At 39.2% G+C, this 27,492-nt stretch overlaps 1 protein-coding gene across 1 annotated transcript in view; it reads left to right on the top strand.

The window, feature by feature from the left end:
• The window catches only part of LOC145990505 (voltage-dependent calcium channel gamma-7 subunit-like), a 758,904-nt gene that overhangs the window by 308,030 nt on the left and 423,382 nt on the right, over nucleotides 1-27,492 (top strand). The window lies entirely within an intron of this gene.

Here is a 27,492-nt window from a genome sequence, read left to right as displayed (position 1 = left end):
GATGGGCCTTAGGAGGCAAGATTATCTGATGTTTAGCTTCAAAAGCTAGATCGCTGTTTTGTAAACGTCCGCCCACGCGAACAATGGAATCGGCGTCGAGAAATGGATACAGATCTTTTATTCCACTGTTCGGAGAAACTTCTCTCTCGTGAGTCAATTCTTCTATTTCCTTCGCGTAGAATAAGGCTTGCGTTACTTTAATGCACGTATCTGTGGCTCGTTGCAAATCCTTGGCATTCAGTTTCGAAGTACAAACATTTCTCTTCGTGGGCCCCTTGCAATTATCAATGAAAATATGACAAAGTGCCATAACTCTTATCATTCTCAAAAGGTTAGAGAATCGCGTAAGAATTTCATCTGATTTGTGGGTAGTTACCAATGAGGTTATTTTCACCTTCCTTCGTTCTGGTACTTCTGTAGGTGGATTCATTCCAAAACTGATCTCGTTGATGGCCAACTTCGGATCTTGATCTGATTGGCTTAGAAATGCTGGTCCGTGGAACCAAAGTGAGTTTCCCTTTAGCTTCAGGGGTTCGACTCCTCTCGATAACATATCAGCAGGATTATCCTTTGACCTTACATGCCGCCAATCACACACCTGCATGTATTCCTGTATTTGAGCCACTCTATTTGCCACAAAGGGTTTCCATGTCTCTGGGTCCTTTGCGATCCATGCCAAAACAATCTGCGAGTCTGTATATAAATATACCTTGTTTATTTGGAGATTCAATAAAGGTATCACTTTATTAACTAATTTTGCCAAGATAAGTGCTGCGCACAGCTCAAGACGAGGTAAAGTTATTTTCTTAATCGGTGCAACTTTCCCCTTGCTGCACAATAACCGTGAATTAACTTCTCCTCCTGCAGTTACAGTTCTGACGTAAATGCACGCGCCGTACATTCTCTCAGACGCGTCAGAAAACCCGTGAATTTGAATGTTTATAATCTTCCCTTTAGGTAAAATACATCGTGGAACCTTAATGTCGGAAATGTGGCATATTTGTACTTGTAAAGTATTCCATTCGTTTAATACATCTGAAGGTAACTTGTCATCCCAGGATACATTTAATTTCCATAGTTTCTGTAGAAATTGTTTAAACAGTGCAATAACAGGCCCAATATTCCGAGCGGATCGAAGAGTTGCGCGATTTGACTGGCAACCCTGCGCTTGCTTAATGTTTCTTCAACGTTCAAATCGTAACAGGCCAAATTGTTTTCTTTCTTTGCACGTATCGTCGAAAAGCTTTGTTTATCGTAAGGAGGTTTGCTGCAGCCAGCAGCCTTACTGTTTCTTTCATTGTTGATAGCTGGGTGATTGTTTACACAACAAGCGTTGGTGTCTGCTTTCTCGTGTACTGGATCGCTGCGTAGGGGGTAGGTTGTAAGATGATGTTTCTTTGCCGGTGCGAGTGTAGCCAACTCAGCATTGAGTTCTGGCGCTAGCGCGGAATCTCCGGCCGTTAATATGCAAAGGGTGTCAGCGGTGGTATTCCAATTGACGCCTAGAGTTTTTGTACTGTCGTCGTTAAACAGAATCGTGTCTTTAACTTCCCGTAGCTCTAAAGGTATAGTTTCCATTACTCTTGCAGAATTGGATGCCCATTTTCGTAGCTTAAATCCTCCTGCCGATAATAATGCTGACAGTTCTTTACGTAGATTAATGGCTTGATTCTCGTCTTCTTGCCCTGACAGCAAGTCATCTATATAAAAGTCTCTCTTCAGTATTTCAGCAGCTTGTGGATAGTTGTGCATTTCGTCTGTCGCTAGTTGCTGTAGGCATTTAGTTGCTAGATATGAGCTAGATGTCAGGCCATAAGTTACAGTGTTTAATTCGTAGATCATCAGTGGTTCGTCGTGAGATTTTCTCCATAATATACACTGTAATTTCCTATCAGAAGGGTGCATATGAATCATCCTATACATCTTCTCAATATCAGATTTCAGAGCGATTATATGAGTCCTGAAGCGAAGCAGTAACCCGAACAGATCCTCTTGTAGAACCGGTCCTGCACTTTGTAGACAATTGAGTGACCTGCCACTGGTCGTTTTTGCTGAGGCGTCGAATACGACTCGTACTTTCGTCGTGGAGCTGGCTATATTCACAACTGGGTGATGGGGAATGCAATATCGGATTTCTCCCGTTGCTGGCGCCTCTCGCACTTCCTGCACTGCTTGCATGTGGTGTAATCTCTCGTACTCGCTCATAAATTCCACATATTCTTCTTTCAATTCCAGTTCTCTATCTAGTCGGCGTTCTAACTGTAAAAATCTGGAGTGTGCATGTTCCAAAGATTCCCCTAATGCTGATCTATCTTCCGTCAAAGGTAAGCGTACCGTGTAAGTGCCATCTTCATTCCTTTCTGTAGTTTGGCGAAAATGTGCTTCCATTTTCTTTTCTTTAGGCGACATAATTTCTTCCGACAAATCTTCAACCGACCAGAAACGATGTAAGAGCATTTCCAACGGCTCACCCTGTATAAAGAATGATCTGCTTGCATGTGACGTTGTACCTGGGGTGTTGCCCACTACAATCCAGCCAAACTGTGTGTTTTGTAACGTAGGATAAGGTCCTTGCTTCGACATCTTCTCTGGCAGTAAGATATCGAAAAATATACTTGCAGAAATTAATATGTCAATCTTTGCAGGAACATTGAAGTTTTCATCCGCCAGGTCAATATCTGTAGGTATCTCCCATGCTGAAATATCCATTTTTTCTGCAGGCAAACGTTCCGTAATATTCTTCAAGGCAGAACATTGTGCTTCTACAGTAAATTCATTGAATCTTGATTTTAATTCCACATTCACAGCATAAGGTGAATTTACAGTGTTGGAACTTATTCCCTGTATCAACGTATTTTGTCTCTGTCTTCGTAACCCAAGACGTTGTACCATATCCATACCAATGAGGTTCACTTGAGACCCCGGGTCCAATAAGATGCGGCAGGGCAAGTATTTTCCATCTTTGTCCTTTGCTAGAACACAGGCAGTAGCCAGTAAAACATTTTGGTTCTTATTCTTTACTGAATACGATGAACTGGTTCCCTCTCCGACTTGAGGGTTGGAAACACTGATTCCTTCGTTTGCAGCTGATATTCCTGGAGGGAGGGGAGGTATACGGCGCTCGCCACCCCTTTCTTCGTGCAAACTCGTGTGATGACGCAACCTACAGTACCTGCAAGAGCCGGCTTTACAATTTAACACTGAGTGATTAGCAAAACGCAAACAGTTCGTGCATATGCGGTTCTCATGCAGGAATTTATATTTCTGTTTATTCGTCAATTTCAAAAATGACTGGCATCTGAATAAAGGATGAAAAGGAGAGGCATCCTTGCAATAGATGCAGCTTTTACCCGATGCAGTAAAATACGTGTTAGATGCTTGTGGCGTTCTTGACCTGACGTTACTAACAGCTGGTGACCTTGAAAACGACTTCGTTGATGTCGAAGGTTCATTCGCTTCGAATTTCTGTAGATAGTTACACTTAGCTTCTAAGAATATAAGCAATTCTTCGATGGTACTGAATTCTGTATTGCTTGATTGTTTCTCAAAGTCCCTTCTCGTACATTTATCCAATTTGGCTGAAAGATACTGAACGAGAAAAATATCAATTAAGTCCGCGTCTCCCTGAATGTTTCTTAATGCTTCTATAGAACTTCTAATCGTAGTCGTGAACTTTCTTAATTCTGTTACACTTTCCTTAGTGACTGAAGATACAATCAAAATGTCACTTACGTAAGCAGCGGCTATTAACTTTGGATTATTGTATTTGCGCTGAATCAAATCCCAGGCGACCTTGTAATTAGCACCGGTGAGTTGCAAATTCTCGATCGTTTGTAATGCATCACCCTTTAACGAAAGCCGTAAATACTGCAATCTTTGTATGTCTGACAAGGTTTCATTTTTTTCTATGAGGGCTACAAAAATATCTTGAAACGATGAAAATTGAGTGTAGTTTCCGTCAAACGTTGGTAAAGTTACATCTGGGAGCTTGATTGGAGATTTAGTTTCAGGCTTACATGTATTATTCTTTCTCGTCGAGTCTTTGTCTATTATTGAAAGCATTTTAGCTTCTAACGTGAAGTAACTTTGCTCAAGTGACGCTCTCTTCTCGTCGTGAGATTGCTCATCTGATAATTCGGATATCTTGTCCATTACATCCTCTAGTTTTGACCAAACACTGCCGAGTTGCTTATGCCTGGCTACAACTTCGTTTACATGACCACTTGCTTCGTCATAATTGGACACGTAGTTCTGAAGCCGAGTTAATTGTCCTTGAATTACACTGCGTTGTCTCACGAGCTTCTCAAGCATTTCACTTTCTTCCGGCATTTTCTCAGGCAAGGTTAGGAATATGAACAAACAAGCATGGAAAAGGAAAATAAAAGGATTTACTCACGTACATGGAATCTGCAGCCGTCGATAATTCCTCTGCTCTTGGCAACCCTGTGACTGGATCGTGTTGTCCGTTGATTCTCCTAGCTCGCTCTAATTTCCCCTCGCGCGGCGTGGCTGAAATGGCGGGAAAACTGCTTTGTTCTGTAACTTCACTGTACTTTCACTGTCTGTATCACTTCACTTCACTAAACTGCACTTTCACCAGTCCCGTCGTTTACCGATATCCGTAATTCATCCGGTTTTGCGGAGGACCATATGTTGCGGTAATGACCGACTTCTGATGCGTTGATACTCTGGTAATTTAAGTTAACTGTTTTACCTTAGGCGTAGTTCTACCAGATGAATAACACGGTACATCGATTTAGATTTTAGAATATTTATAATACTAAATAATACATAAATGGTATGTAGAACCGTAATTACAACTGTCTAATATCGTAGATAATAGGAGACGCGCGCGTAGTATGTTGCACGGCCGAGCTCACATGAGCAAGTCAGTCAGTCTCCTCGCTGCGCGCGCATGCGCCGCAGACGGCTCGCAGCAGAATGCTTTCATTCCCGAACACTCCTTTACTAGAAAATATGACATAAACTACATCATGTTTCAGAGATCGGAAATATAGGGAAAAGGATCAATATAGGAACAAATTACCGAAATACGTTTTATTTATTTATTAACCAATCGCCTATAACAGAGCGAATGCTCCAATTACAATAGGCATTACAATTTGCTATATACAACATAATTTACATAAATATATAATTCATGATACAAACACATAGTAATTATTACACAAAACATTAGATAAATATGAATACAAAAAGTTATACAAATACAAAAGTTACACAAATACAAAAAATTACATACATATACATATTACAAATTTTAAACAGAGGAGAAAACTTAAGGACAGAAGAAACGAAACATAAACAAGTAACAAACTATAAAAGCTTGAGAATAATAAAGAAGTTATACGAATACCACTATTTAAATAGGAAACAGGAATAATCAATACAAAGCAAAAGTTCAAATTTGAATTCGTTTATATGTATACAAAATTTAGAAAGCTATAAATTGTATTTGAGACTATAAATAAATCACTCTAGAATTAGATCTGTTTTATTTGTATATTATATCTAATATGTTGTTTAAACTATATAGATAGTTTTTAATATTAAAAGCAAAATCCAAATCAATTCCATTCGGGACAATATTTTTATGTTTACTTAATAATCTAATGATTGGAGAATTTTGATGGAATTTTGTGTTTGATTTATTGCAGTAAAATGGTTCTCTTACTCTTAATACCTTATAATTGACGTTAAAGTTTATCAACTGTATAACATTTTCACACTCAAGTATACCATTGACAAGTTTGTATAGGAATATATGGTCAGCCGTTTCGCGTCTTCGTTGAAGTGTATCACATGAGAATTCATTTAGTAATTCAACATAGGAGATGCGATCTGCATATGAAGATCTCTTGTATTTTTTGTAGTAAATATGTCGTAAAAATTTATTCTGAATTTTTTCAATTTTATTGATATGGCATGAGATGTATATGGGTTCCATACCGTACTCCCGTATTCTAATTTTGCTCGTACAAGATTATTAAATAAATATACTAAAGAAATGATATTAAATAAATCTTTGGAGTTTCTTAAAACAAAGCCAAGCATTTTATAAGAGTCGTTAACTACTTTTTCAATATGAGTATCAAAGGTGAGTTTGTTGTTTAACCATATTCCTAAATCCTTGGTAATGCTTTTTCTACTTAAAGAATTACTGTTAATTATATATTTGTGAGTGTATCTCATATGTCGTCGAGCAAAAGAAAGTACAAAGCATTTATTGACATTAAAAGAAAGCTTATTTGTTTGTGACCAAACGCAACATTTATTTAAATCGGATTGGAGAGCTAGACAGTCAGTCTCATGATTTACTCTCTTGTATATTTTTACATCATCGGCAAACAATAAGCACTTGGAGTATTTAATTGTTCGTGGTAAGTCATTAATATATAATAGAAAAAATAAAGGGCCCAAATTTGAACCCTGTGGTACGCCAGAGTGCACAGTAAACGGAAAAGAGGTTACCTGATTATATGTTACAAATTGGGTTCGATTACTTAAATAGGAAGCTACTAGTTTTAATAAACTTATGGAAAAGCCAAAGTTTGATAATTTCTGAAGCAAAATTGAGTGGTCTAATTTGTCAAAAGCTTTGGCAAAATCAATATATATTACATCTACTGGGGATCCCTCATTAAATGAGTCAAAAACAAATTGGGTTAATGTGATCAAGTTAGTTGTAGTACTTCTGTTCGGGTAAAATCCATGTTGCTCTGTAGTTATAAATGGTTTGACATGGTTAAATATTTTTTTATAAATAATTTGTTCAAATATCTTAGACGGAGCGGATATAAGAGATATAGGTCGATAGTTTTTTACATCACAAGCATTACCAGATTTAAAAATGGGGACTACTTTACTAATTTTCCAAATATCGGGAAATATTTGGGTTTTTAATATCTGATTAAATATATGACAAAGTGGTATGCGTAATACGTCAGCGCAAGCTTTAAATATATAAGTAGGAATTTGATCCGCACCACTAGATTTACTCGATTTTAATTTTTTTACAGATTCGTTGTAATCATCATTAGTTACTGAGTGAATGTTAAGACAATGAGTTACTTCAGTATAGGAAGGTTCAGGAATTGAATATGATGAGGGAGAAGAGGAATACACACTGTTAAAATACTTAGCATAGGAATCGGCAATTTCCTTGCTGGACTCAAGATTTTGGGCTTCATAAGTCATTTGTTTCTGTTTACTTAAATTTCTCTTTTTGTTTTTAATGAAATTCCAAAACATCTTTGAGTTATCAGTGATATTTTCTTCAACATTTCTCAAATAAGACTTGTATGCTTTACTTATCATACTCTTTAAGTTCCTACGTGTCTTTATAAACATAATGTTGTTATAATAGGATAAGTTCTTCCTTTTCCTATAATATTCTTTGTTCTTTAAAGTTCTTATTATTTCAGATGTGAACCAGCTTGGATATGATCTTTTATATCTTTTACTTTTAGGGACATACCTACTTATAACTGCGTCAAGTAATGAGTAGAATTGTGATAATGCAATATTTGGATTATGATGTTTAATTATTTGATCCCAATTTACTTTCTCCAGGTCCTTATATAGGCCAAGAAAATTCGCTTTTGAATAATTATAAGTGTGTACGCCACTGATCTTTTCTCTGAATTTTATAAAAGAATTTACAATTTCGACAATCAATGCAGGGTGATGGTAATCTTCAGGTACAATCGTATCAGTAGATCTAATGACATTAATATTAGTTAAATTAGTTAATACTAAATCTAAGGTTCTTCCATTGCCATTCCTAATACTATTGGAAGAATGGAGATTAAACATAGAAAGAAAATTTGCTAATGCTAAACAAATACGATCACCTTCCAATAGATCATAATCTGGATCAGTTACAAGAGGTATATTAAAATCACCAATAAGTATAATATTATAAGGGTTGAAATTAATGACATCTTCAAATTTTACAAAAAAATCATGATATGTTTCAATTTTTGAATTTGGTGGAAAATATACTGAGACAATAATGTAAACGTTTCCGTCTATTACAACCTTAATACAAACCACTTGTACGTTGTCAATGTTAAATTCAATTTGTTGAGCACGGAAGCAATTTAAGATAGCTATTAATGAACCACCCCCATTTCTATAATTTCTGTCTTGACGAAAGACAAGGTATCTATCATCTATAAATTCGCTGTCAAAAATACTATTATTTAACCAAGTTTCAGTTAACAATATAAAGTCATAATTGGCGGTTAATATACTCCTGTATACTTGATCTAATTTAGTTCTAATTCCTCTTACATTTTGATAATATATTGAAAAATAGTTATCGGTTTCGATCATACCTTTACTTCAAGTTGAGGACATAATTTATTGAGTTTAATATATGAACCACCGAATCATTTGTTTTCTTTCTTAACTTAACATTACCAGATATTGTTATGAATACGCCTCCTCCTCTCTTATTTTCTAACCTGTCATGTCGGAACACATTATAGTTATCATCAAATAATTCATTACTGTATACACCACTATTTAACCAAGTTTCAGTAATAACAATTATATCGTAGCTATTCAAAATATAATTTACATAAAACTTTTGTGTTTTTGTATTTAGACCTCTAACATTTTGATAGTAAATGGAAATGTCATTTGGGGAAGCCATTTAAAGTCATGCCAATTTAGTAATATCTTCAATTGTCTTTAAAACAAAAACATTTCTGTCTCCTTCTCTTTTTCTTAGTTTAATGTTTTATGTAAAGTAAATTAGCAAATACGTAAAATAATATCTTGACAAATATGTAAAAATATGTAACATATAACGTATGCAAAATCATGTAAGTTACGTAATTCGTTGACATTTTCCTGTTCAAGATATGTAAAGGAATAGAATATGTAACGTACAAATATAACACCTTGTTTCCATGATAACCAAAAACTCAATATGCTGACCAAGCCAGAATCTATTTTATTTTAAAATATAAATTAAACGTTACGTTTCAACCTTCTAGTAAGGTCTCCTTCAGACTCTGTACCAAATACAAGTGAAATGAGGTACAAAAGAGGAAGATACACAAAGATCCCTCCCCTCGAGACATAAAATTATTAGAAAGTTGTTTATCTGGAACATTCCTTTCCAGGTGTTCCAGCAGGTGGATTTCTTCTGCCAACTGTTGTTTCATCTGACAGGCGATTCTGATAAACATTTCCTTTCATCTGGAACGTGGTTGGACTCCTTATCTCACTCTCTTTTTCCTTATCCTTTCTTTCTCATTCCTCTTCCTTCTTCTCTTCTCCTTCGCTCTTGTCCTTTCCACCCTTTCTTACACCTTCTTCCATTCTTTGTTTATCTTCAGTCCCCCATTCCAGTTCATTGTGTCTTCTTCCCCTTTCTTCTCTATTTCCTTTGCCTCTTTGCAGTTTCTCACTAGTACTCTCTTCTCCCTTCCTATCTATTCACCAAGTTCTTATATTTTATCTTCTTGTTCATATTACTTTTGTGAATTATCATTTTGTATACTGTCAACAACTTTAATAATAGTGCTAATTACACTAAAAATGAAAACTTTGGAAAAATACTTACATAAAAAAGACGATAAAAATGAACAGAGAAAGCAACTATTCTCTTTTTTCTCGTTCACTCCGTTTGCATACTACAATGCAACGTACCTCAATTGGCATGATTAATAGTAAGAGCCTTTATAGTACACCGCCAGTTGTTGCGGGGAAGGTAATGTAAAGTTCTCCGTGCATATAGCACCGTGCCAGGAAGTCACATTAAGGGATGTGGGGGCAGACCTTATATGAATCACAAAGAGAAATGAAAATAGCAAATGTTCTGCTAAAATTAACTGTGTACATTCTGTGCATTCTTACAAAATGATTATGGTGGCGATAAAAATGGTGACATGCATCATGTGACCCCCGCCCCCTCTATCTCCTCCTCAACAAATCAGAAATACTTTCAAGGAAGGAAAGAAGAAAAAGAAAAGCGAGAGAGAGAGAGAGAGAGAGAGAGGGAAAGAAAGAAGGAAAGAAAAAAATAAAAAAATATTCCTTCTTTCTTTCCTTCTTCTTTCTTTTTTAAAGAAAGAAAGAAGAAAGGAAAGAAAGGAGGAAAGAAAGAAAGAAGGAAGGAAAGAAAGAAAGTAAGAATGATGGCAAGAAAGAAGAAAGATAGAAAGAATTAAAGAGAAAGAAATAAAGAAGGAAAGAAAAAATAGGAAGAAGAGAGAGAGAGAGGGAGGAAAGTAATGGCGAAATAAAGGAAATTAAAGTAGGAAGTACACGCATTGTTGCAGAGGCTTAACCAGAGGCTTCAGGCCTCGATTGTTTGAATTGTTGTTTTCTTTCTTTCAAGGAAGGAAAGAAGAAAAAGAAAAGCGAGAGAGAGAGAGAGAGAGAGAGGGAAAGAAAGAAGGAAAGAAAAAATAAAAAATATTCCTTCTTTCTTCCCTTCTTCTTTCTTTTTTAAAGAAAGAAAGAAGAAAGGAAAGAAAGGAGGAAAGAAAGAAAGAAGGAAGGAAAGAAAGAAAGTAAGAATGAAGGCAAGAAAGAAGAAAGATAGAAAGAATTAAAGAGAAAGAAATAAAGAAGGAAAGAAAAAATAGGAAGAAGAGAGAGAGAGGGAGGAAAGAATATCTTTCTTTCTTTCTTTCCTTCTATCTTTCTTTCCTCCTTTCTTTCTTTCCTCACTCTCTCTCTCTATCTTTCCTAAGAAAGAAAGATGAAAGAAAGAAGGAAAGAAAGAAAGAGAGGAGTGTTCTTTCTTTCTTCCTCTCTTTTCTTCCTTTCCTTCTGAAGAAAGAAGGAAAGAAAGAAAGAAAGCTCTCTCTCTCTCTCTCTCTATCTTCTTTTTCCTATCTCTCACTCTCTCTCTCTCTCTCTCTCTCTACTCTTTTCCATTCTTTCTTTAAATTAAGTCCACTTTATGCACAGAAAGACTAATCGGGACTGGACCTACAGTTTAAGGTGGAATCCAAACCACTATGTGCCTCCACCAGGTTTCGAACTCGGGACCTCTTGATTAAAAGACGATGACTATACCACTGGACCATCGGCGAGGCCCTACAGGTCTCGACGACAGCGCTGTATGTTACAGGGTGTTGGGTGTGTGTGAATAAATCACTGCTGAAGGTATTTTCTACTGTTACGGCGGCCGATCCTAATGCTGGCAAGGGAAGAGGGGAGAGAGGAAGCGACCAATCCAGCACGAAAAGAACCGCAGCAGCCAGTAGAACGAGGTTCACATAGTACTTCTTCCCGCCGCGTCGTATGCCTCGGCGCCACCGCTGTTGTCTGGTTGGTCTGCGGGGTAATCCCCGCACTCCACTCCCCTTGCCAGAACTAGAACCGGGTAGGACCTATAGTGAATATGAAGAGAGTTTAGAGTACGACGACTTTTGGATCACCCTATATATAAATCCAATGCTGAAGACACCATCTCCCAGACCAATTTTAAAAGGTAGGAGCGGTTGCCTCTTTGCATCGCATCGCATCGCATCGCTTCTTAAGCTTTGCGATTGTGCATTGCGCCGCAACCGGCCAGATACCATCTGGGTGGTATTGGGTGGAAAATTTAATTAGTGGAGATGTCCTCGCTTATAAACTGCAGATAACAATCAAACCACAGGGATAGGACGTGGTCTGGGAAATGGCTTCGAGCGTGGAAATGCCCTCTTGGGACCCTCCGGCACAATTTTACTCAGTTGTTTTGCCTGCCGTACAGCTTATCTGCCAGGGCAACTCATTTGCGATTCGGTTTTCGATTTCGCGTGTAATATCTCAATGGCCTGGCCCTCGGCTGTGATACATCCAGACAGAGAGCATTTTCCGTTGCGTTGGAGTCTCCTCTGTGTAGCGGCGCAAAGGATGGATCTTTGCTCGTTACATGTTTAATCTCGTGTGCTTGCTGACCCGGAGCTAGAGAAAACAACAGAGATAAGATTCCCCAATGATTACGTAGGACCGTACGCATGCGAGTCTATTCTCTGTTGCTACAGTTGAAGTCCTGATTCGAACGCCACTTTACTTCAAAGAAAGTTCCGAAATACCAGTTTCCCTCCGACAACCATATGTGAAGTCCACGTGGAGCCCATTAGATCCTCCCGTCAAATGTTTCACTCCAGTAGCGTCCGTTTTAGGAACGTGGAGTAGTTGAAATGTTGTCAATTCTGTTTCTTTAGAGATTTCATAACGTGACAATGTGGAGACCTTGGGGTGTAACGTCGCCGCATTTCATGTTGGGTGTCTAAGCACTGCAGGTAAAAGTGGCAAAAGCGCTTTTCAGAAAATCCGGTACTGGCTCGAAACCAGATGCGCGTCCGGTTGGCTTCCTCTCGAGCTATGTCAAATATACCGAACTGGTCTTCCAATCAGGACTTCAACTATACATAACTGGCGTTCCAATCAGGACTTCAACTATACATAACTGGCGTTCCAATCAGGACTTCAACTATACATAACTGGCTTGCAATCAGGACTTCAACTATACACGTTGTGCAGCAGCAAAGCCAGTTGTCGCAAATAGTAGGATGAGATTTCCTCAAGTTCTGATAACTTGTACTGCTTGAATCAATAGTCCATGGAATGTTGATGCAAGTTGTGTGCACTGGAACTGAATTTGCTTCACCGAACTTGGAAAAGTCAATCTCTACTCATCGGAAATTAGTTTTATCACCATCATGCGGAGATTTAGTTACTTTGAGATCCTTAGCCATCTTAGGAGTTACCAGTCAACGATCTTGTGAAGCGATTGCGCTGTTAGGTATCTTAAAAAGTCGTGGAGTCAGGCATTTTAATAAATAGCTTGCGAGGTAACTTATTTTCAGTCAATTATCTTCATTAGTAGCCGTCCTTCGTTCAGTTATCTTGAGAAGTAGCCGTGTTTAATTCAGTCATCTTGAGAAGTGGCCGTGCTTCGTTCAGTCATCTTGAGAAGTAGCCGTGCTTCGTTCAGTCATCTTGAGAAGTAGCCGTGCTTCGTTCAGTCATCTCGAGAAGTAGCCGTGCTTCGTTCAGTCATCTTGAGAAGTAGCCGTGCTTCGTTCAGTCATCTTGAGAAGTAGCCGTGCTTCGTTCAGTCATCTTGAGAAGTAGCCGTGCTTCGTTCAGTCATCTTCAGAAGTAGTCGTGCTTCGTTCAGTCATCTTGAGAAGTAGCCATGCTTCGTTCAGTCATCTTGAGAAGTAGCCGTGCTTCGTTCAGTCATCTTGAGAAGTAGCCGTGCTTCGTTCAGTCATCTTGAGAAGTAGCCGTGCTTCGTTCAGTCATCTTGAGAAGTAGCCGTGCTTCGTTCAGTCATCTTGAGAAGTAGTCGTGCTTCGTTCAGTCATCTTGAGAAGTAGCCGTGCTTCGTCCAGTCATCTTGAGAAGTAGCCGTGCTTCGTTCAGTCATCTCGAGAAGTAGCCGTGCTTCGTTCAGTCATCTTGAGAAGTAGCCGTGCTTCGTTCAGTCATCTTGAGAAGTAGCCGTGCTTCGTTCAGTCATCTTGAGAAGTAGCCGTGCTTCGTTCAGTCATCTTCAGAAGTAGTCGTGCTTCGTTCAGTCATCTTGAGAAGTAGCCGTGCTTCGTTCAGTCATCTTGAGAAGTAGCCATGCTTCGTTCAGTCATCTTGAGAAGTAGCCGTGCTTCGTTCAGTCATCTTGAGAAGTAGCCGTGCTTCGTTCAGTCATCTTGAGAAGTAGCCGTGCTTCGTTCAGTCATCTTGAGAAGTAGCCGTGCTTCGTTCAGTCATCTTGAGAAGTAGCCGTCCTTCGTTCAGTTATCTTGAGAAGTAGCCGTGTTTAATTTAGTCATCTTGAGAAGTAGCTGTGCTTCGTTCAGTTATCTTGAGAAGTAGCCGTGTTTAATTCAGTCATCTTGAGAAGTAGCCGTGCTTCGTTCAGTTATCTTGAGAAGTAGCCGTGTTTAATTCAGTCATCTTGAGAAGTAGCCGTCCTTCGTTCAGTCATCTTGAGAAGTAGCCGTGTTTAATTCAGTCATCTTGAGAAGTAGCCGTGCGTCGTTCAGTTATCTTGAGAAGTAGCCGTGTTTAATTCAGTCATCTTGAAAAGTAGCCGTGCTTCGTTCAGTTATCTTGAGAAGTATCCGTGTTTAATTCAGTCATCTTGAGAAGTAGCCGTGCTTCGTTCAGTCATCTTGAGAAGTAGCCGTCCTTCGTTCAGTTATCTTGAGAAGTATCCGTGTTTAATTCAGTCATCTTGAGAAGTAGACGTGTTTAATTCAGTCATCTTGAGAAGTAGCCGTGCTTCGTTCAGTCATCTTGAGAAGTAGCCGTGCTTCGTTCAGTCATCTTGAGAAGTAGCCGTCCCTCGTTCAGTTATCTTGAGAAGTAGCCGTGTTTAATTCAGTCATCTTGAGAAGTAGACGTGTTTAATTCAGTCATCTTGAGAAGTAGCCGTGTTTAATTCAGTCATCTTGAGAAGTAGACGTGTTTAATTCAGTCATCTTGAGAAGTAGCCATGCTTCGTTCAGTCATCTTGAGAAGTAGCCGTGCTTCGTTCAGTCATCTTGAGAAGTAGCCGTCCTTCGTTCAGTTATCTTGAGAAGTAGCCGTGTTTAATTCAGTCATCTTGAGAAGTAGCCGTGCTTCGTTCAGTCATCTTGAGAAGTAGCCGTGCTTCGTTCAGTCATCTTGAGAAGTAGCCGTGTTTAATTCAGTCATCTTGAGAAGTAGACGTGTTTAATTCAGTCATCTTGAGAAGTAGCCGTGTTTAATTCAGTCATCTTGAGAAGTAGACGTGTTTAATTCAGTCATCTTGAGAAGTAGCCGTGCTTCGTTCAGTCATCTCGAGAAGTAGCCGTGCTTCGTTCAGTCATCTTGAGAAGTAGCCATGCTTCGTTCAGTCATCTTGAGAAGTAGCCGTGCTTCGTTCAGTCATCTTGAGAAGTAGCCGTGCTTCGTTCAGTCATCTTGAGAAGTAGCCGTGCTTCGTTCAGTCATCTTGAGAAGTAGCCGTGCTTCGTTCAGTCATCTTGAGAAGTAGCCGTGCTTCGTTCAGTCATCTTGAGAAGTAGCCGTGCTTCGTTCAGTCATCTTGAGAAGTAACTACGTTGTACGTCAGCCATGGACGTAAAATATATATCGCTAATATACATCGATCTTATATCCTATGAATATTCCTTGGAAATTTGCCACCCGATTCTTGTCTGCATTGTATTGTAGCTTTTCTGATTCTAAGATTTAAAAAGTTTCAGTCGCTAATAATAGTAAATAAGAAGACGCTCACCAACAAGGAAAACAGTCACAAGCTTCTGATTCACTCAGGCCTTAAGCGTAAAATACACGAACTGAAAATGATATGCTGATCAATTATGCTAAATATAAGGAACAGGTTTACCAGCTTGACACTAAGCAGGATTGACTCGATTTTAGTCTCGATTCTATTGTAGCGTTGAGTAAGGCTAAATCGAAATTTTCTGATTCTAAGAAGAAGAAAAAACAAACTAAATAACAGGTAAATTAGTTTATAAACGCTAATGCTTCAATGAAATTATTGTTTCAATTCCACGATAAATTATAAAAAAGTATACATACCGAAAATACTTTGATCATTCTCTAATATCCGAAACAGATCCTAATTATGTTCATTGTTGGATATCCAGTTCTGGAGCAGTTCTAGCAATGTATTGGATATCCAGAATTGGATGTGTTTTGGATATAAGTTTTTGACAAGATCTAGCTATGTTTTGGATATCCAGAATAGGATGTGTTTTGGATATCTTGTTTTGGACAAGATGTGGCGACGTATTGGATATTTGGAATTGTACAATGTTTCTGACAGCCAGTTCCATACATGTTTGGGCTATGTATTGGATATCTAGAATTGGTCGAGTTTCAGATGTCCAGTTCTGGATAGACGTCCCCAGAGTTCGAATCCCGGCCTTGGGCATGGATATTTGTGAGTGTCCATTCATCAATTACGTTGTACATCGTATAATCACTCATCCCCATTTTCGGAAATTAGCAACATAACTGGATATCTAATGAACATCCAATGGATATCCATATTATCCATTGATCTGTTCTGGACATTGTAGAAATCCACTGGATATCCCTTGGAGATTTGTTCTCTATGTGATTGTCAAGCAAACGCTACTTTCAATTGCGTTAGAGGTAACAAGTTATCTCCAAGGCCCCTGCGCATACGGGAGTCGAGCAGAGAAGCGAGTCGCACCTGCGTAGCTAAACGCGAACACAATGACACCCAGCGGCATCAAGAGCCGAACATTAAAGCAAATGCAACGACCGTGTATTCCTGTGTAAGCCGTCCCAAATTCCCGTCGTCGTAACTGCAAATGCCATTGTCGAATGCCGCTAAGAAAACCAACCACAAAATGTCCACGTGCGGAGCACAATGATGGGCGGAAGTGGCTCGTTTGCCAGCAATGGCGTCGTTCTCCCCCGAAACGGCCTTCCTTTACAGAAAAGCGGACGCTTCTTCGTATTTAAGATGCAGATTGCTTGCGGAGAGGACGAAACAGATTACGTCGGATTCCAGGCACGAAAGATTTAATTAGGGTAAGCGACGTTTAAGTATCTATTACCTTGTCGAGCGGTTCGATCAATTCCTGGCTTGTTTAAAGAGCGACTGAGCGCGCAATTCAACATGCACCGCCGTCATTTCTATTGGTCAGATTACCAGTTGCTCGATTGCAAGGGCCACACGCCCTTGGTGGTCTTGTGTTCGATCCTCGAGTGGAACTCTATTGTTTCGGTTTGAAATGGTAAGGAGACAAGACATCCTTGAAAGAAGTCGAGACCACAACGTGACCGGATCCTTGGAGGCTTGTCGAGACCAGAACGTGACCGGACCCTTCAAGGCTTGTCGAGACCACAACGTGACCATACCCTTCGAGGCTTGTCGAGACAAGAACGTGACCGGATCCTTGGAGGCTTGTCGAGACCACAACGTGACCGGACCCATCGAGGCTTGTCGAGACCAGAACGTGACCAGACCCTTCGAGGCTTGTCGAGACCAGAACGTGACCGGAAACTCGAGGCTTGTCGAGACCAGAACGTGACCGGAAACTCGAGGCTTGTCGAGACCACAACGTGACCGGACCCATCGAGGCTTGTCGAGACCAGAACGTGACCGGACCCTTCGAGGCTTGTCGAGACCAGAACGTGGCCATACCCTTCGAGGCTTGTCGAGAAAAGAACGTGACGGGACCTTTCGAGGCTGTCGAGACAAGAACGTGACCATACCCTACGAGGCTTGTCGAGTCAAGAACGTGACCAGACCCTTCGAGGCTTGTCGAGACCAGAACGTGACCAGACCCTTCGAGGCTTGTCGAGACCAGAACGTGACCGGAAACTCGAGGCTTGTCGAGACCACAACGTGACCGGACCCATCGAGGCTTGTCGAGACCAGAACGTGACCGGACCCTTCGAGGCTTCTCGAGACCAGAACGTGGCCATACCCTTCGAGGCTTGTCGAGAAAAGAACGTGACGGGACCTTTCGAGGCTGTCGAGACAAGAACGTGACCATACCCTACGAGGCTTGTCGAGTCAAGAACGTGACCAGACCCTTCGAGGCTTGTCGAGACCAGAACGTGACCGGACCCATCGAGGCTTGTCGAGACCAGAACGTGACCGGACCCTTCGAGGCTTGTCGAGACCAGAACGTGGCCATACTAGCCTGGTGCAAATTCTCAGAAATGTGGCTGTAAAAAGTGTAGGAGGCATTTTTGAGGAAAAGCGGACAAACAACATTTTCTGAATGTATTTGATGTGCTGATTACGAATATTTTGTTTGCCACTCTCGATTTTGATGTTACGTGCTTCAAATCGCTAAAAAACAAAATGGCGACAATACGAAAGGAGTTCCAAATAACTTTTGAAGGAGCAGAAAGAAAATAGTGATCTTGGTGTCAAACATTATGTTTTTGGGTATGCTGAATCCAAATATTATGTTTTCTAATCTGAAATTTTAAGCTATTTGCTCCAAATCGCTAAAAAACAAAATGGCGGCAATACGAAATGAAGTCCTAATAACTTTTGAAGGAGCAGAAAAAAATAGTGATCTTCGTGTCAAACATTATGTTTTTTGGTATGCTGAATCCAAATATTATGTTTTCTAATCTGAAATTTTAAGCTATGTGCTCCAAATCGCTAAAAAAAAAATGGCGGCCATACGAAATGAGGTCCCAATAATTTTTGAGGGAGCAGAAAGAAAATAGTGATCTTGGTGTCAAACATTATGTTTTTGGGTATCCTGAATCCAAATATTATGTTTTCTAATCTGAAATTTTAAGCTATGTTCTCCAAATCACTAAAAAACAAAATGGCGGCAATACGAAATGAGTTCCTAATAACTTTTGAAGGAGCAGAAAGAAAATAGTGATCTTCGTGTCAAACATTATGTTTTTGGGTATGCTGAATCCAAATTATGTTTTCTAATCTGAAATTTTAAGCTATGTGCTCCAAATAGCTAAAAAACAAAATGGCGGCCATACGCAATGAGCTCCAAATAACTTTTGAAGGAGCAGAAACAAAATAGTGATCTTGGTGTCTAACATTATGTTTTTGGGTATGCTGAATCCAAATATTATGTTTTCTAATCTGACACTTTTGAAAATTGTTGTAGTTTTTTCCTCTTTTTTAAACAAAAGAACCACAAAAATGACTAAACCTATAATCTATTTTTTCTTTTTTTACTTTATTTCAAAATGATAGAAACATAGAACCATGGATCCACTTATAAATTTGAAAAGACCTGCACCTGTGAGCAATCATCTTAAGATGTTTCTTATCAGATCCTCCAGAACATTGCCACAAACAAAGGATTTAGCTACTTCAGATATTCAAGATACTCTCCTCAAAGCTGAAACACTGGGCCAGGTAAAGCTAGACACCTTCGTGAAGGAAAGGATGATGCCCCTGGTAAAAGTCACGCACAAGTCAAGTTAAGTGATCCTCTACATAAGTCAAATGCAAAGACCTTTAAGTTCCTCTATGAAGTTAAATTGGTAGTAAGTGGCAAGGAAACCATTTTGAAAACTGACAGGAATATTATCCAGCGCCTCGTAACTGCCTATGAGGCAGGTCGTAATGCAGATCTAAATGGCATTTTGTGTCATGAACTAATGCCAATTCCAATCTCCCTTGCCAACACAAACGGAAGTCTGAGAACAGGAAACAAAGCCATTCTAGCTGATGTGATGACCAAGGATGTAATTTGTCCACCTGATATATCAATTTTGTCTGCGTCATGCCTTATAATAGATGGTCAAGCATTAGTTGTTGCACTTGGAAAGTCTGCAGGAGTTTTTAAACTTTGGTCAACTGGCAGATGTATTTCTTAACCTTGTTCTTTCTATGGGAAGAAGCTTTAAGGGGATCGATGTCACCTTTGATCGGTATAACGCAACTTCAATAAAGGCTAAGATTGGAGAAGCAAGGAGAATAATAGATAATGGATCCGTGCCAATCCCCAACAAATTCAGTGACTTTCTTGCTAACTCGGAGAATAAAAAAGATTTGGCCTGTTTTCTCTCTAATCATTTGATGAACAATGCTCCTGAAGACAAAATATTTGTGGTTTCCGGTGGATTTCACAAGGAGGATGACGTACGAACAAACAATCGTGATTTGTCTATTGAAGGATTGCAGGAAAACCACGAAGAGGCGGACACGCGCATTGTACTTCACTGTCTTCATTGTTGTCTCAGCTCGTGATGCAGATGTCTTAGTGCAATTGGTAGCGTTATTTCACAAGATTAGATGTACGAAATTGTGGTTGCGAGCAGGAATATATATAAAAAAAGAAAATACATTCCAGTACATGAAGTCAGGCAGAAGCTTACATTTACGGATCCTGTCTTCGAAACTCTCATCCCATTCCACGCCATAACAGGATGCGACACAGTATCCTACATTGCTGGGATCAGTAAGAAGACAGCATGGAAAATATTTAACACTAATAATAATGATCTACTAAATCTTGGTGATGACGAATTGAAACAAGAAACAGCACACAAGTTCATATGCAAGTTGTATGGTGTACCGGATGCAGGCAGCTGTGATGAAGCCAGAGTAAAGCTGTTCAGCAAAGGAAAAGCACCACAAGCACTGCCCCCCACTACCGATGCTCTACGGTACAACGGGCCCACTATCAAGCCATGGTGTGGAGGCAGTCGGTCATACCAAAACCTGTGTTACCACCACCTACTCATTATCTTGGGATGGAAAATGGATGATGGACAGCTCGTTCCAAAACTTCAATCGCTGCAACCAATTCCACAACCCTGCTACGACATTGTCACCTGTGGATGTTTGGGTGGTTGTATTTCCGCTATATGTTCCTCCAGGAAAGGCCAGCTTGTATGTACTGCAGCTTGCAAATGTGCAGATACTGGCACTAAGGAGTGCATGAATATCCGTGACTAGAAAAATGTTATACTATTTTTGTAGGCAAAATAAGTTTGAATAAGGATAACGTGCGGATTTATCATACACTGGTACTGTTAATATTTCAATATGGTCTTATGCTTTGAATAATATTATTATTTTGTATCTTTACTTTAGCAATGTTCTATACTTTTTTCTGTATTAAAAACCTACTATTACACTGTTTTATTCCTAGTTCAAAAGTATGGATACGAAACATTTCATGGATGCACGTAGCCGCCATTTTGTTTTTTAGCGATTTGGAACAAACAGCTTAAAATTTTAGATTATAAAACATAATATTTGGATTCAGCATACCCAAAAACATAATATTTGACACCAAGATCACTATGTTCTTTCTGCTTCCTCAAAAATTATTAGGAACTCATTTCGTATTGTCGCCATTTTGTTTTTTTTAGCGATTTGGAGCACATAGCTTAAAATTTCAGATTAGAAAACATAATATTTGGATTCAGCATACCCAAAAACATAATGTTTGACACCAAGATCACTATTTTCTTTCTGCTTCCTCAAAAATTACTTGGAACTCATTTCGTATTGTCGCCATTTTGTTTTTTTAGCGATTTGGAGCACATAGCTTAAAATTTCAGATTAGAAAACATAATATTTGGATTCAGGATACCCAAAAACATAATGTTTGACACCAAGATCACTATTTTCTTTCTGCTTCCTCAAAAGTTAATAGGAACTCCTTTCGTATTGCCGCCATTTTGTTTTTTAGCGATTTGAAGCATATAACACCAAAATCGAGAGTGGCAAACAAAATATTCGTAATCAGCACATCAAATACATTCAGAAAATGTTGTTTGCCCGCTTTTCCTCAAAAATGCTTCCTACAGTCAGAATTTTCTAAAATTGTCCCAGTCTATACCCTTCGAGACTTGTCGAGGGCAGAACGAAGAGGAGGGGATAAATGATAGAGATCCAATCCCGGGATCATATTCCCTAGTTCCGAAATCCCGGGATTATTCAGTCTAGTACGGATTGCATCCATATATCATACCTAACTTCGGTGGTGACGCAGCTTAGCGAGGGCAATTGAAAAGAGAGAAGACCTCGGTATAGAAAATCATTCAATTAAGGCCAAACAACTAGATGCACTGTCAAAACGCCATCCAATGAAAATGTGCACCCGTACTGAAAAGTAGCATGTCATAATTTCCTCACCCTCAAATATTATTTATGTCTATTGTGCAGAGCATATCCGGCACTTTAGACTAATCTCGACGACGAAGATGAAAAAGGATTAGTTGAAATTGACGTCCATAAGCAAAGGAACACCAATGCCAAATATGGTACTCGAACCCGAAACCTTCAGTGATGATCAAGAATAGGCTACAATCCAGTGAAGAAGATGCCTTCACCTATAGCATAGAGTTTAACGCCGCCGCCTTGTAATGAAGCGGTTGCGGGTTTACTTCCCGCTGGAGGCATATTTTACAGTGGTTCTAATCCAACTTTAAACTGTAGCTCCAATCCTGATTCGCTTATTGGAGCATAAAATAAACTTTGACATTGTCTCTTTATACAAAAATACGTAAGGAGAGGGAGATGGAGAGAGAATGGTAAAGGGTGGGAAAGGAGGAATGGAAAAGAGCTATCGTAAGAGGTGAAGGAGGGAGAGAGAGTGAGAAAGGGAGAGTGGGGGAAAAAGAGAGATGGGAGAGATTGGAGAGAGAGAGAGTGGAGGAAGGAGAGAAAGTAAGAAGGAGGGTAAGAGAGAGAGGCAGAGAGAAGGGGAAAGAAAGAGGAAATAGATATGGAGAAAAAGAGAAAGTGAGGGAAGGAGGGAGAGATGGAGGAAGATAGAAAAAGAGATAGAGAGAGAGAAAGAGAAAGGAAGAGAGAGAGAGAGAATATTTTCCGTACATAAGCATTTGCACTTTTGCGCTTCATGTCTCTTACTCTTCAGAAGTTTTTTTTCCCTCTTGTTTGTTTCATCGAATTTCTGCTTCGAAAATGCTGGATGAATAATTCATGACGGCAGAATCCAAGTTTTAACAACTCCCGGATGGATAGCAGCCCGTTTTTCCACGGAGGGAAACAATAAACAAAAAAAAAAGAAAGAAAACGTTATGCTTCCACGTAAAATAAATTAGCAGAGTATGTTTTCGACGGACTTGACTGCGGCAAGAAATTTTTTATATACGGCATGGTGTTGTTCTCTTTTCCGGAGCTGTCATGGTTCATTCTTTTAACACAAAAGGGGCATGAATTCTGACGTACATACTTGGATTATTATATTTACACACTACCTTTGATACTATGTACATTTATATTATGTACTAGCTGATTACCCAATGTTGCCCGGGTATTTATTTATCCCAATCTTGTATTAGACAGGAAAATAATTCTAACTTTAGTGTGAAATGTAAATAATTTTAAATCTGATCGTGAATGTCACCAATTAGCTTACCGACTCCGAAAACTATGGATTCGACATTAATCTAGGTCATTTGTGGCATTTTATTTTTCACCCCCTCTCACCCCCCATGCCAATAGGTGATGAACTTGTAGTTGAACCCCATTGTGAGTGTCACGAAAACTATGCATTCCATTCGCAACACAGCCTGAATGTTAGGCAACCCGAGAAACACTATCGTTGTGCGGATTGCATAGAGTCATGGATGTCTATTTGTGCGGAATTTAATATCGGTGGTTCTAGATTATGTTTACATGTCACCCCTTCCCACCCCACCCATAGGGATGCCAGGGGTGTCTTACCCCCAAAATATTTATTTCCAGGTTGCAAGTGATACGTGTGCCAAATGTGGTTGAAATCGATCCAGGCGTTCGAGAGTTATGCCGGAACAAACAAATATACACACCCACACACACACACATACATCCATTTTTATATATAGAGAGATTAAGTAAATGCACAAGTAGTGTAACAGTCGACCTCCGTGGCGAAATGGTAGGCACAGCGCGCTACGACGACAGGGGTCCTGGGTTCGAATCCCGGCCTGCGCATGGTTTATTTGATCGATTTATTCGCTGTTTTAAGTCCACTTTATGCACAGTAAGGCTAATTCGGGCTGGACCTACAGTTTAAAGTAGCACCCGAACCACTATGTGACTCCACCGGATTTCGAACCCGGAACCCTTTGATTACAAGGCGAAGATGCTACTACGGGGCAACCGGGAGGCATTGGTTTACGCGTGGGTGTTCTCTGTGAGTGTTCCTTCATCAATTTCATCATATCACTCATCCCACTGGCGTATGCAGAGGAGAGCTGATGGGGTTACAGCCTATCCGAAATTTTGAGAAAATCAACATTTTAACATAGAAAGAATGAAAAACTATGAAAGAACATGCGTGGTATAACCAACCTCCCTTGAAATGACCCTCGATTGCAATTTTTGAGAATGGAAGGTTCTAAATATACGAAATACGAGGATTAGAGAAAAAGTCATGGCAACTGTATTTTTTCTCAAAGTTATACGACGACACCACAATAAGATCGTATGTCCCTGAGAACATGACACTCCTAGTATATGGACACACCGCTAGATGGCAGTGTGATGGACGGTTATTTCACAGAGGGCAGTGGTAATTCATTATTAAGTCAACCGTCGTGTCACGGCGTGAACAGCGTTGGTGTATCAAAATAGCCGTTCTTCGGGGGCAAAATGCCAGCGAATATTACAGGAAGCTGGTGGAAACTGTAGGAGAACAGTGTAAAACCGTAGTACGCGCCTCTTTTGTTCCTGTTTTGTTCCTGTGCTTTCAGACTTGCGAACACTTGTGGCACGATGCTATCTGTATGTTTTCTCGCTTCCCTATCCTACACCTGGTACACTACATCTCCACTGTTCATATATTCCACAATACCATACACTGCCCCCTTCCGTTTGCATATTTCGGATTTTCGTGCTGGTCCCACATTCTCGCGAAAAAAAATGTTGCCATGACTTTTGCTGTAACCTTCGTATATTATTGTCCATTCCGCGCCATTGGAAAGCAGCTATGTACTACCCGCCTTTACAATTAAATCTTCTCCCGAGAAAGCATCATACTTACGCTAGTAACTCATCCTTATCGTCTCGATTAGCCAAAACTGGCAGAAAGGTGATACTAAACAACAAGAATTAAATAAAATGGTGTAACAAGAAGGTGGTAGCTTGAAACATACAAAATACCTCAAAATTCGGTTCTAGAAAATACTCCTTGCAATGTCTTCTTGAGACTGTAGACACTTTTATTAAACATTAATGAAATTTCTTCAATCATATAAACTACCACTGATGAAAATTACATTAATAATTGTAGGACGTTACATTCAGAGGCATCTTCAACCAATCAAGGTCGTAGCGTTTGACATTTCTTCAATTATACCAAGGCGTTACTTTCAGAAGTTTCTTCAAACTTGATATAACGTTACTAACAGTAATATCTTCATATATATCAAGATGTTACTTTTGGAAAATTTTTCTATCATAACAAAACATTCTTAAATAATACTAACGTGTTACTTTTAGATGTTTCTACAATCATTGCAGGACGTTAGTTTCATCTGTCTTTAATCATATTAGGATTAGACCTATTGAAACCAAGGCTTTAATCTTAAAAAAAATTCTTGAATAATGGCTAATACGTAATTGTGGAACATTGCTTTTATAAATTTCCTTGATTTAACCAAGATGTTACTTTTACGTATCCTCCAAACTTAGAAACATTTCTTCGGTCTTCATAACTTTATAGGTTACTTCAATAGTACTAGAACCCTCAGAAGTTTCTTCAATCATTCATAACTTCAGAAGTTAGTTGCTTCAATAGTACTAGAACGTTACCTTCAGAAGTTTATTCATTCATTCATACTTTTAGAGGCTACTTTAATCGTACTAGAACGTTACCTTCAGAAGTTTCTTCAATCATTCATACATTTAGAGGCTACTGCAATAGTACTAGAACGTTACCTTAAAAAGTTTATTCATTCATTCATACTTTCAGAGGCTACTTCAATAGTACTAGAACGTTACCTTCAGAAGTTTATTCATTCATTCATACTTTTAGAGGCTACTTTAATCGTACTAGAACGTTACCTTCAGAAGTTTCTTCAATCATTCATACATTTAGAGGCTACTTCAATAGTACTAGAACGTTACCTTAAGAAGTTTATTCATTCATTCATACCTTTAGAGGCTACTTCAATAGTACTAGAACGTTACCTTCAGAAGTTTATTCATTCATTCATACTTTTAGAGGCTACTTTAATCGTACTAGAACGTTACCTTCAGAAGTTTCTTCAATCATTCATACATTTAGAGGCTACTGCAATAGTACTAGAACGTTACCTTAAAAAGTTTATTCATTCATTCATACTTTCAGAGGCTACTTTAATCGTACTTGAATGTTACCTTCAGAAGTGTCTTCAATCATTCATACCTTAGAGGCTACTTCAATAGTACTAGAAGCCCGACCCTGTGGCCGAGTGGTTAGCACATCGCGCTGCGACGCCAAGGGTCCCGAGTTCGAATCCCGACCGGGCTTGGTTGTTTGTGAATGTCCATTCAGCATTACATCACTCATCCCCATCTTCGCAAATTAGCCAAGAGGCACAAAACGCGAAGTAAAATAAACTATATCAACCAATCAATCAATCAATAGTACTAGAACGTTACCTTCAGAAGTTTCTTCAATCATTCATACCTTTAGAGGCTACTTAAATAGTACTAGAACGTTAACTTCAGACGTTTCTTCAATCATTTCACCTTCTTTTCTGCAATTTAGCCACATAACTGTAGGATATTTGCTTGTGTAGTAATCACAGTGCCACTCCATGGCAACACAAGCTTTTTACACCTACCTTGTTTCACATCATTTGGGGCAATCTAACAGCATAACCACGCTGTAAACGCCGTTTCTTCAGAGGCGAAACAGGTTGTCATGCAAACAAAACACCGCTTCAATGAAACAATGCCTCTTCCATGGTGACAACAATCACTTTTTTTTGGTCTGCGGACACCTGTCCGGTCCGGATTCATTCTGGAAATTCGTCCCTTCCGATATTTTTGCCTCGTTTTCATAGCTGCCTTTCACGTCAGTGCAGAAAAAGGGGGATGGAGGAGGGTGATGATTAAGCTGTGTTCATCTGACAGCGTGGATTGTTCTCTCTACCCACGTACGGCCCGGTCTGCTACTATCTCCCTCTCCGCTTATGACCGCAAACCGTGGACACCAGACAGAGATGAATGTTAGAGGGGCTTCCTAGCTCCAAGGTAATGGAAGTCTGTTAACATAAAATGTAAACATTTGAGTACGGAACGACCGAACAAAGGGGGTAGTAAAAATGTCCTCTACTCGTAGGCACGTCGAAGGGCAGAATTTTTGCCTCTTTTTTAAATACCGTGCCGAAGAGACTTTTTGGCTTCATCTTTAATTTTTTTAAAGGCATTTCTAAAGTGGATTAACAATTATTAATCTCTTTGTGATCATTGTTATTAATGTTCCTAGCTGTTCATTTAAAGTTTTGCAGAAACGCATTATAGATGGCTCTCATCCCATCCTAACATACTATCTTCTCTTCTTTGCTAAATATGCAAGCAAATGGACTCATATTGCATTACACTTCGTTCGCAAATTCTCTTCCTTAAAATGTTTCTAAGGTATGACGATCTAACACATTATTACTATGTTAATTTATTTCTGTTTTAAAGCCCATTAAGTACATTTGTATTAAATTCTCTACTAAGGAAGATATGTAGCAAACTAGATGTTTTTGATAAAGTCCTTTCAGTTCTTACAGGCTGTTTCAGTTCAAACGTCACTATTTTCTTTCCAGAGCGCACTTAATTAATGTGTCGCATGTGGCGTCACTTAGTCGTTCAAGAATGTAAATAGACTGTATGGCATATACAGTAATATCTTAGATGGAATGCTATTTGTAGTAATAGAGAGTTTATTTGTTTTATAATATGGAGTTTCTTATAAAATCAGGGTGGCAAATTAGGTCGAGATATAAGTAATGCATGGTTATGCGGTGCTTGTCATTTTGAAGTGAACTGGACATTTTGAGTATAATATGCGCATGCGTTTTGAAAAAGAAGGATAGGAATAA

Source organism: Lepisma saccharinum, chromosome 7 (assembly GCF_977018435.1).
Source record: "Lepisma saccharinum chromosome 7, izLepSacc3.1, whole genome shotgun sequence".
NCBI classification, from domain to species: Eukaryota; Metazoa; Arthropoda; class Insecta; order Zygentoma; family Lepismatidae; genus Lepisma; species Lepisma saccharinum.
Note: the sequence above shows the minus strand (reverse complement) of the source record. Positions and strands in the feature narration are given on the sequence as shown.